The sequence below is a fragment of the Lampris incognitus genome, chromosome 6, assembly GCF_029633865.1.
Source record: "Lampris incognitus isolate fLamInc1 chromosome 6, fLamInc1.hap2, whole genome shotgun sequence".
Lineage (NCBI taxonomy): Eukaryota > Metazoa > Chordata > Actinopteri > Lampriformes > Lampridae > Lampris > Lampris incognitus.
This window is the reverse complement of record NC_079216.1, coordinates 37,961,334-37,969,771: the sequence shown is the minus strand read 5'-3', so window position 1 is coordinate 37,969,771 and position 8,438 is coordinate 37,961,334.

Genomic DNA, 8,438 nt, shown 5'->3' with positions numbered 1-8,438 from the left:
CCTCCTCAATCCCGTTGGCTTCGATAAACTGCAAAACGATCCTCGTACGTGCTGAAGCTTTCGTTAGCCTCATTGAAGCACAAACTCGACTCACTGCTAAACACAGCCATTTAGTGACTGACATTGCTAGTTGCTCCTAGTTGCTAGCTAGCGCGTTGCTCTGGTTAGCTCTCTCTTCTCTCACACCTTTTTCTCCGTCTCAGAAGAAAAAGTTTTTGTGGAAAAACGAATCCCCCTCGTCGCCAGTGTTGCATCCTTATTGACAAAGTACCCTGAGATGACTTTATGTAAATGAGCTTTTATTCATATCTCTCGGCTGTACATGTCCACCTGACTGTCAAGGCACTGGAGAGCGCAGTTCTGGGTTTTGGCGCTTTTGCACCTAATATTTATCTCCTTTCTGGGCGGGGTTACATCCGGTCAACAACATGTAAACAATAAGTAGTTCCGTATCAACAGTGAATGATAGAACATCTATCAATACACAACACTGTGCACAATATGTACGTCTATTTGTTGGAAACTCCCGCATTTGCGCTTTTACGGTTGGAAATTTGATTGCTTTGTAAAATTTGAAATTTGATTAGTTGTGGCTTAAATAGAATAACTGTTTCAAAAGCAAAAAATCACTAATAGCCTATAATTTTAATTTGTCTAATTCAATTAATGCATGTTATCAAGCCTACATTACATAAATGAAATATAGAGTCAGACAATGACAGGCAAACGGAAAAATAAACGAGTTCTGTTAAATATATGCTATTTGCTTTTATTTCTGAAATGTATCAGACGTTTGGAAGTAGACTTGTGTATGTTTCTTAAAAAAATGATTAAATGATGTATCCTAAGGGACTAGACCCTTATGCCTGCTGTGTGTCAAGAAAAATTATAATTCTGACGTGCTGGATTCAAAGCAGCCCCACCTAGTGGAAAAGTCAAGACACGCCACTGATCAGTAGCCGCTAAAGCTAATGTCATGTCATCCAAAAAAAAAAAAGGACAGCAGAACATGTACCTACCATTCGAAAAACAAGTTAACCAAGCTAGACAAGACATCAAACCAAAGACAACTCTGCTGGTAGTTGATGAAATAATAGATGTCAAAAGCAAAGTTTTGAAAACTCTGTCTACCCAACTCTACGTGACATGGTCCAAACACTGCTACAAGTGTTATTCGACCATCCAGACACACTTAGGTAGCTTACATGGCTACTCATTATGCCCGATCGGTTCCCAGTTGACGGTTTGTTTGTCTGTTGCCCTGTTATCCTGCTTGATTTTAACTTTTTAACTTTAACTTTAATAAATAACAATTTAACGACCCCTTGATGGATTTTAATCAATCATCGGCTCCTGTACTGACTTGATCGCACTGAAGCCTCCGATTCTGTAGCGGTGGGGCTGTGTGTGGCCTGTTTCTAGCCTGTAGCTAAGCAAACCAAACAATTATGCTACTTTCCCCTCTGAGGACTGTGTGCTACTAAAGAAAGCAAATAGAAACATCGCTGACCTTGAAGAGGATGTTTGACGGCTTTCTGATGAACTCCATAAAAAGACTCCCTCTTGACCAGCTTCAAGGACGTGACTTCTGGCCAGTCCAAATGGGTCGCCCCTCTCAGTGCAACCATCCAGGACACCGTTCTATAAGACCCCTTCCTTTGTCCACGGCTTTCCTCCTGCTTGACACCTAACCATGAGTTATCCTGGGCCAAAGTGGTGGTCCGCGGTCACAAAAGAGGCTCAGACGGAGCTGCCTCCCCTCTTGCCTGGGCCTCTCCAACCACTAGAGACCCTGTGTGATGACACTCCTGTCCACCCAGCTGACGTTCCTGCAGCTACGACGCGTCTTAATGGGAGCCCCTGGCGCCTGCCGAGCGGTGTTCAGGTGGCTCACCATCCTACTGTGAAGCCAAAACAACAGCCCTTATCCCGGGTAGTGACCTCCTCTTCCCGTCATAAGATCATGAAAGAGGCCGTGATTAGATGCTCTCAGTCTTCCTTGCCCCGAGCCGGCAGAGAAATCCATTCTCAGTGCTGATGTCGCTGCCTTGTCACAACACTTGTTTGCTCGGACACCACATCTCCAGTCAGCGATTTCAACACACAGCGTGGATCGTGTACATCCACAGCCGACATCTCCTCGTCCCCTTTTCTCCCCTGGGGATTCCATAATCAGGAATCCGTTTCGTCAACGCAGCCACTCACTGTTTCCCTAGAGCCACAGTCCCTGATATCCTGAATAAACTCCAGGGGTTGAGCCGCTCAGTCCTGTGCTCCACCAATCGAGTGATCGCTCATGTGGGGATAAACGATGCAGCTTGTCAGCAGTGTGAATTGACCAAAAAGGATTTGATTGACCGTTTCAGCTTTTTAAGTACTTGTGGAAAGTCTGTTTTTATCTCAGATCCTATTCATACACTGGTCCTATTCCGACACTGGCAGAAATTAAAATTTTCTGTACCGCCATCTTGAGGGGACAAATGCTCATACCAGGCTGTTGTTTATAGATTTCACCTCATCCTTTAACACGATCCAGCCACATCTGTCAGCAGAAAAGCCAATTCATCTCTTCAAACTGGATCTTCGTCTAGTTGACTGGATACTGGACTTCTTGATTGATAGGTCCCAGTGTGTGAGGGTTAATGGCTCCTTTTCCAATCAGCTGTACTCTACAACCAGTTCCCCTCAGGGCTGTTGCCTCTCTCCGTTACTCTACATTTTGTACACTAATGACTGTCTAAGCAACTGTAACCCGGTTATTAGTTTGGTTTCATAAAGCTTATTATTTTGGTACAGCTGTACTATATTGAAATATGTATGATTATACATATGCTTTCTCATTTGATTTGCCTGTTGAGGCCAATCAGGAGTAAGGTGGAAGGGTCACGGTGAAGGGCGAGGCAAGTGGTTGTGAAGAAGGAAGAAGAAGAGAGACGGGGTTAGACGGTAGATTCAATGCTGGTGAAGAGGAGTTGGAAAACGTAGCAAGTTTAAAAGTTTAATCGCACAATATTCGAAGACGTAAGCTATAAGTGTGATACTGGTGGATGTAAAGTGAACGTCAGTTAGATGTTACTGCGTCATTCTCCAGTTCACCGTGACTGTCGTTAGCCAGGTAGTTAGCTAAATTAGCTGATGTAGTAGCCTTGTTTGCTACATTCTGTGAACACAGACAGCTATTAAAAGAAGACTCGCACAGGGTTAGACACAGCAGATAGCGGTTTGAGCCACCAGGGTTTGCTCTAGTCTCGCGATACCAGACAATCTGAGCTCTCCTCCTACCAATCGTCAGGGGATTTCTAAATGCAAGATAGTTGCTAGAATGGCGGCGAGGACGGCCGCTAACAAGCCTACGCCTACTGCTATGCCCCTTACATTTTGTCAAGGACACGCCTTACCGGAAACTATGCTCTCTCCCCATCCTCCTCCGTAGTGAAACAAACTGGAGATATAGCGAATCACTTTGTAATGTAGAGAGAGCTTTTTAAAACATTGAAAATTGATGTCCCGAGCAACATTAGATCATTTGATTCAGTTTTATCGAACGTGTGCTCAGTCCACAAGATTGGTGCAATTAAGGATTTACAGCGGCTTTGTTTAAAACTTTTAACCCAGGACAAGAAAGACATGTTTGCTTGTTTACCAACTGGTTACGGGAAAAGCTTGGTCTATCAAGCCTGGCCAACTGTCTGCGACTTGTTGTCCGCACAGGGACAGAAATCTACGGTGCTGTTCATATGCCCTTTGCTGTCGATAATGGAGGAGCAGCAAAGGGCTTTAGTGAAACTCCACTGCGAAATACATTCATCTAAGTTGTTCATTAAGGTAAAGAAACTGAAATCCACTCGGACTCTCGCCTTCACCCTTGCAATGAACAAAGAGAGAGAGAGAGATCTTGAATTCAACTAAATGACTTATGGAAAGATCGCGCCATGTCAACCAATCTGAAAATGAAGATACCACAAGCAGTCGTATGGCCAGTCATGATATACGGAAGTGAAGGATGGACTTTGCCTAAAATAGATGAAAAGAAAGTCAGTGCTGCCGAAATGTGGTTTTGCTGCCGTTTGCCGAGAATAGGTTGGATAGAGAAACGAACAAATGAAAGTGTGCTACAGCAACTTGGAACAAATATGATATCCTTCTGTCGACCATTCAGAGACGAAAACTAAAATATTTCAGGCATGCTATGTGTCATAAGACCTGCAGTATTATGATAGATAGATAGATAGATAGATAGATAGATAGATAGATAGATAGATAGATAGATAGATAGATAGATAGATAGATAGATAGATAGATAGATAGATAGATAGATAGATAGATAGATAGACGGACGGAAAGACAGATAGATAGATAGTCAGAAAACTTTAAAGAAAGAAGAACTCCTTCACTTGAGGCAGCAACTCATCCCCAACCTGGAGGGAGCAATCCACCATTTTCCAGTAGATAACCATGGCCTCAGACTTGGAGGTGCTGACTCTCATCCCAGCCATTTCACACTCGGCTGCAAAGCACCCCAGTGCATGCTGGAGGTCGTGTTCTGATGAAGCCAACAAAACTACATCATCTGTGAAGAGCAGAGATGGAATTCTGAGGTTCCCAAAACGGACACGTTCCTCACCTTGGCTGTGCCTTGAGATACTGTCCATGAATATCACAATCAGAATCGGAGACAAGGGACAACCTTGGCGGAGTCCAACACCCCCCGAAAACGTGTTTGACTTTATGCCGAGAATGCGGACAGAGTTCTCACTTTGGTTATACAAGGACCGGATGGCTTGTAGCAACTGCCCCGGTACCCAATACTCCCGCAGTACCCCCCACAGAATGCCCCGGGGTATACGGTCGTAAGCCTTCTTCAAGTCCACAAAACACACGTAGACTGATGGTCAAACTCCCATGCCCACCTCAGCACTTCCGCAAGGGTAAAGAGTTAGTCCGTTGTTCAAGGGCCAGGACGGAATCCGCATTGTTCCTCCTGGATCCGAGGTTCAACAATCAGTCGGAGCCTCCTTTTGAGCACCCTAGAGTAGACTTTACCAGGGACGCTGAGCAATGTGATGCCCCGATAATTGGAGCACACCCTCCTGTCCCCCTTTTTGAATATGGGAACCACCCCCCCTCAGTCTGCCACTCCACAGGCGACACTGAAGAGGCATGTCAACCAAGACAGCCCAACAATGTCCAGAGCCTTCAGCATCTCAGGGCGAATCTCATCCACACCCGGCGCCTTGCCACCGAGGAGCTTTTTAACTACCTCAGAGACCTCTGCCAGGGATATGGGTGGGGCTTCCCCTAAGTCTTCAGACTCTACCTCCTCCACTGAGGACATGTTAGCTGGGTTCAGGAGCTCCTCAAAGTGTTCTTTCCACTGCTCGACAACATCTCCAGTCTGGGTCAACAGTTCCCCTCCCTGGCTGAACACAGCCTGAGTCAAGCCCTGCTTCCCCTTCCTGAGTCACTGGATGGTTTGCCAGGACTTCCTTGAGGCCAACCGAAAGTCCTCATCCATAGCCTCGCCGAACTCTCCCACACCCGAGTTTTTGCCCTTCTGGCCTCCAGTTACCTGTCTGCTGCTTTAGGAGGCCCCTGGGCCAACCAACCCTGAAAGGCCTCCTTCTTCAGCCTGATGGCTTCCCTCACGGCCGGTGTCCACCACCTTATAACCACTGCTCTGCCTACTGCATCTGTAGTAGAGACTTGAACATGGCCCACTCAGACTCCATGCACCCAGCCTCCCCTGGGATACACGAGAACTTCTTCCAGAGGTGGGAGTTGAAAACATCATGGACAGGGCCTCTGCCAGACGTTCCCAGTTCACCCTTACTACACATTTGGGTTTGCCAGGTCTGTCTGGCAGCCTTCCCCGCTATCTCATCCAACTCACCACCAGGTGGTGATCAGTTGACAGCTCTACTCCTCTTTTCACCCGAGTGTCCAAAACATATGGCCGCAGATCTGATGATATGACCACAAAGTCTATCATCGATCTTCAGCCTAAGGTGTTCTGGTACCAAGTACACTTATGAACTACCTTATGTTTGAACATGGTGTTTGTTATGGCCAATCCATGACTCGCACAGAAGTCCAATAACAAGGCACCGTGCAGGTTCAGATCAGGGAAGCCATTCCTCCCAATCACGCCCCTCCAGGTTTCTCCATCATTGCCAGTGGTGTCACCACCCAGAGACCCCAAGAAGGCCAGATACTCCAAACTGCTATTCGGTGCATAAGCGCACACAACAGTCAGAGCCTTCCCCCCAGCGACTCACAGTCGTGTAGAGGTGACCCTGTCATTTCCCGGGGAGAACTCCAACATGGCAGCACTCAACTGGGGACTTGTAAATATCCCCACACCCACCCGGCTCTTTTGACCTTGGTTAACTCCGGAAAAGTAATGAGTCCTCCCCTCTCCAGGAGTTTGGTGCCAGAGCCCATGCTGTGTGTGGTGAGCCCAACTATATCTAGTTGGTACCGCTCCACTTCCCGCAACAGCTCAGGCTCCTTCCCTGCCAGAGAAGTGACAGTCCACATCCCGAGAACCAATCTGCGATGCCGGAAGTAGGCACGCCCCTGTCCCCACCCTTTCTTGCTGTCTGGCCTGCATTGCACCCTACCCCAATGCACATCCCTGTGGTGGGTCCACAGGGTGGTGGCTCCATGTTGTTTTTTCGGGCTGGGCCCAACCGGGCCCCATGGGCCAAGGCCCGGCCACCAGACGCTCGCCGGCGAGCTCCCCTCCCAGGTCTGGCTCCAGGAGGGGGCCCTGGTTTCCCTTTTCTGGGCGAGGTGCTGTAAATCTGCTGGTGTAAATTCATTGGTTTTTTGGGGAATCGCTCTTAGTCTGGCCCCTCCACTGGGACCAATTTGCTTTGGGAGACCCTACAAGGGGCTATTTCCCCCGACAACACAGCTCCCAGGATCACCGAGATACACAAACCCCTCCACCATGTTAAGATGATGATTCTCGGAGGAGACCTTAGACCATCATGAGACAGGTTAGTTTTACCCTATTGATGATGTGTTGTTGCAATAGTAATCCTGCTCAGTACGGGAGGAACCGCAAGTTCAGACATTTGGTGTGTGTGCTTGGCTGAGGAGCCAATTGTGCGAGGCTACCATCTGTGGGATTAGGACTTCACGCCTGTAAATCAGAATCCCCCTATGCCGCCCAATGATGTTTAATAGGCTAATTCCAATGAACACAGCTCCAACGCTGTACAAACACTGAAACACCAAACACAGTAGCACTGAAATTACAGACAAAATCATCAGGCTAATTGGTAGATTCATTCATAATTTAGGAAATATTTGACTTCACACAATATAAACGAAAGAAAAACATGGCTAATACTGACCACTTTTGCCTGCTTGTCAACCAATGGGGGGGGGGGTTAACTTATTCCTTGTGAGGAGATCTTCTGCTTTCAAATTTGTGCTTAGGCTACTCTTAAGAGGACAATCTATCTTTACATTTAAGCACATTTTGTCCTTTCATTCGAGCACAATCTCTTCCACGATGTGCACTCCTTCAACGTAGTGATAACGAAAAAAACTATGAAGCAGGAAGTGGAAATAAAAGATAAAACTGGAACTTAATCACTTAACTGGACTTAATCACATTACAAAAGTAAAGAGTGTGTCTAGTGGTCAATGACTGCAGTTACACTCCCACCATCACACAGAGTGTGATTTTCAATAAAACTTAACTACTTAACCTTCCAAAACAGCATCTTTCAGGACATTGTTATAATCAAACAAATATGGTTACGTCACTTTCACTAATGAATTAACCCTTTACTCGGTCTCAAGCAATAATACTGTTTTGTGTATGGACCTTTCTAAATAAACAGGCTTAGTTGTGTGTGTGGCCTTACTGTTTAGTGTTGTGTTACTAATTAATAGTCTGAGTCTTTTGACCTTTCCGTCAGCTCCTGGGATGACTTTGACTACCCTCGCCATCTTCCACTGATTTCTTGGAATGGCATCATCTTGCAGTAGAACAATGTCATTTACTTTACCGTTTCTCCTGTCCTTCAAGAAAGCCACATAGTCCTTGTTACCCAGGGGGCAAAACCCCATTTTGGGGGGAAAACGCGGGTCGGATGCTGTAAAAGGTTGTTCACCAGAAATCATATCTAGGACCTTCAGGGATCACAACCTGGGTGGACAACCCGAAAAATAAGTTGCAGGAAAGCTACAGGGAGCGTCCAAAGTTGCCCACCCTGCCTGAACACAACCATTTGAGGTAGATAGGGTTACAATTTTAACGAATAGATATCTTCATGAAAATCATAGCGTTGATTACTCACATTGAGACAAACAAAAAATGTATTGGAAGTTTTATGAAAAATGTTTTTTTTACCAAAGTAAATGACGCATATATAATTAAGTATGCACTAATTTGCAGTCTTTGCCTTTGTATTTGTCTGAGA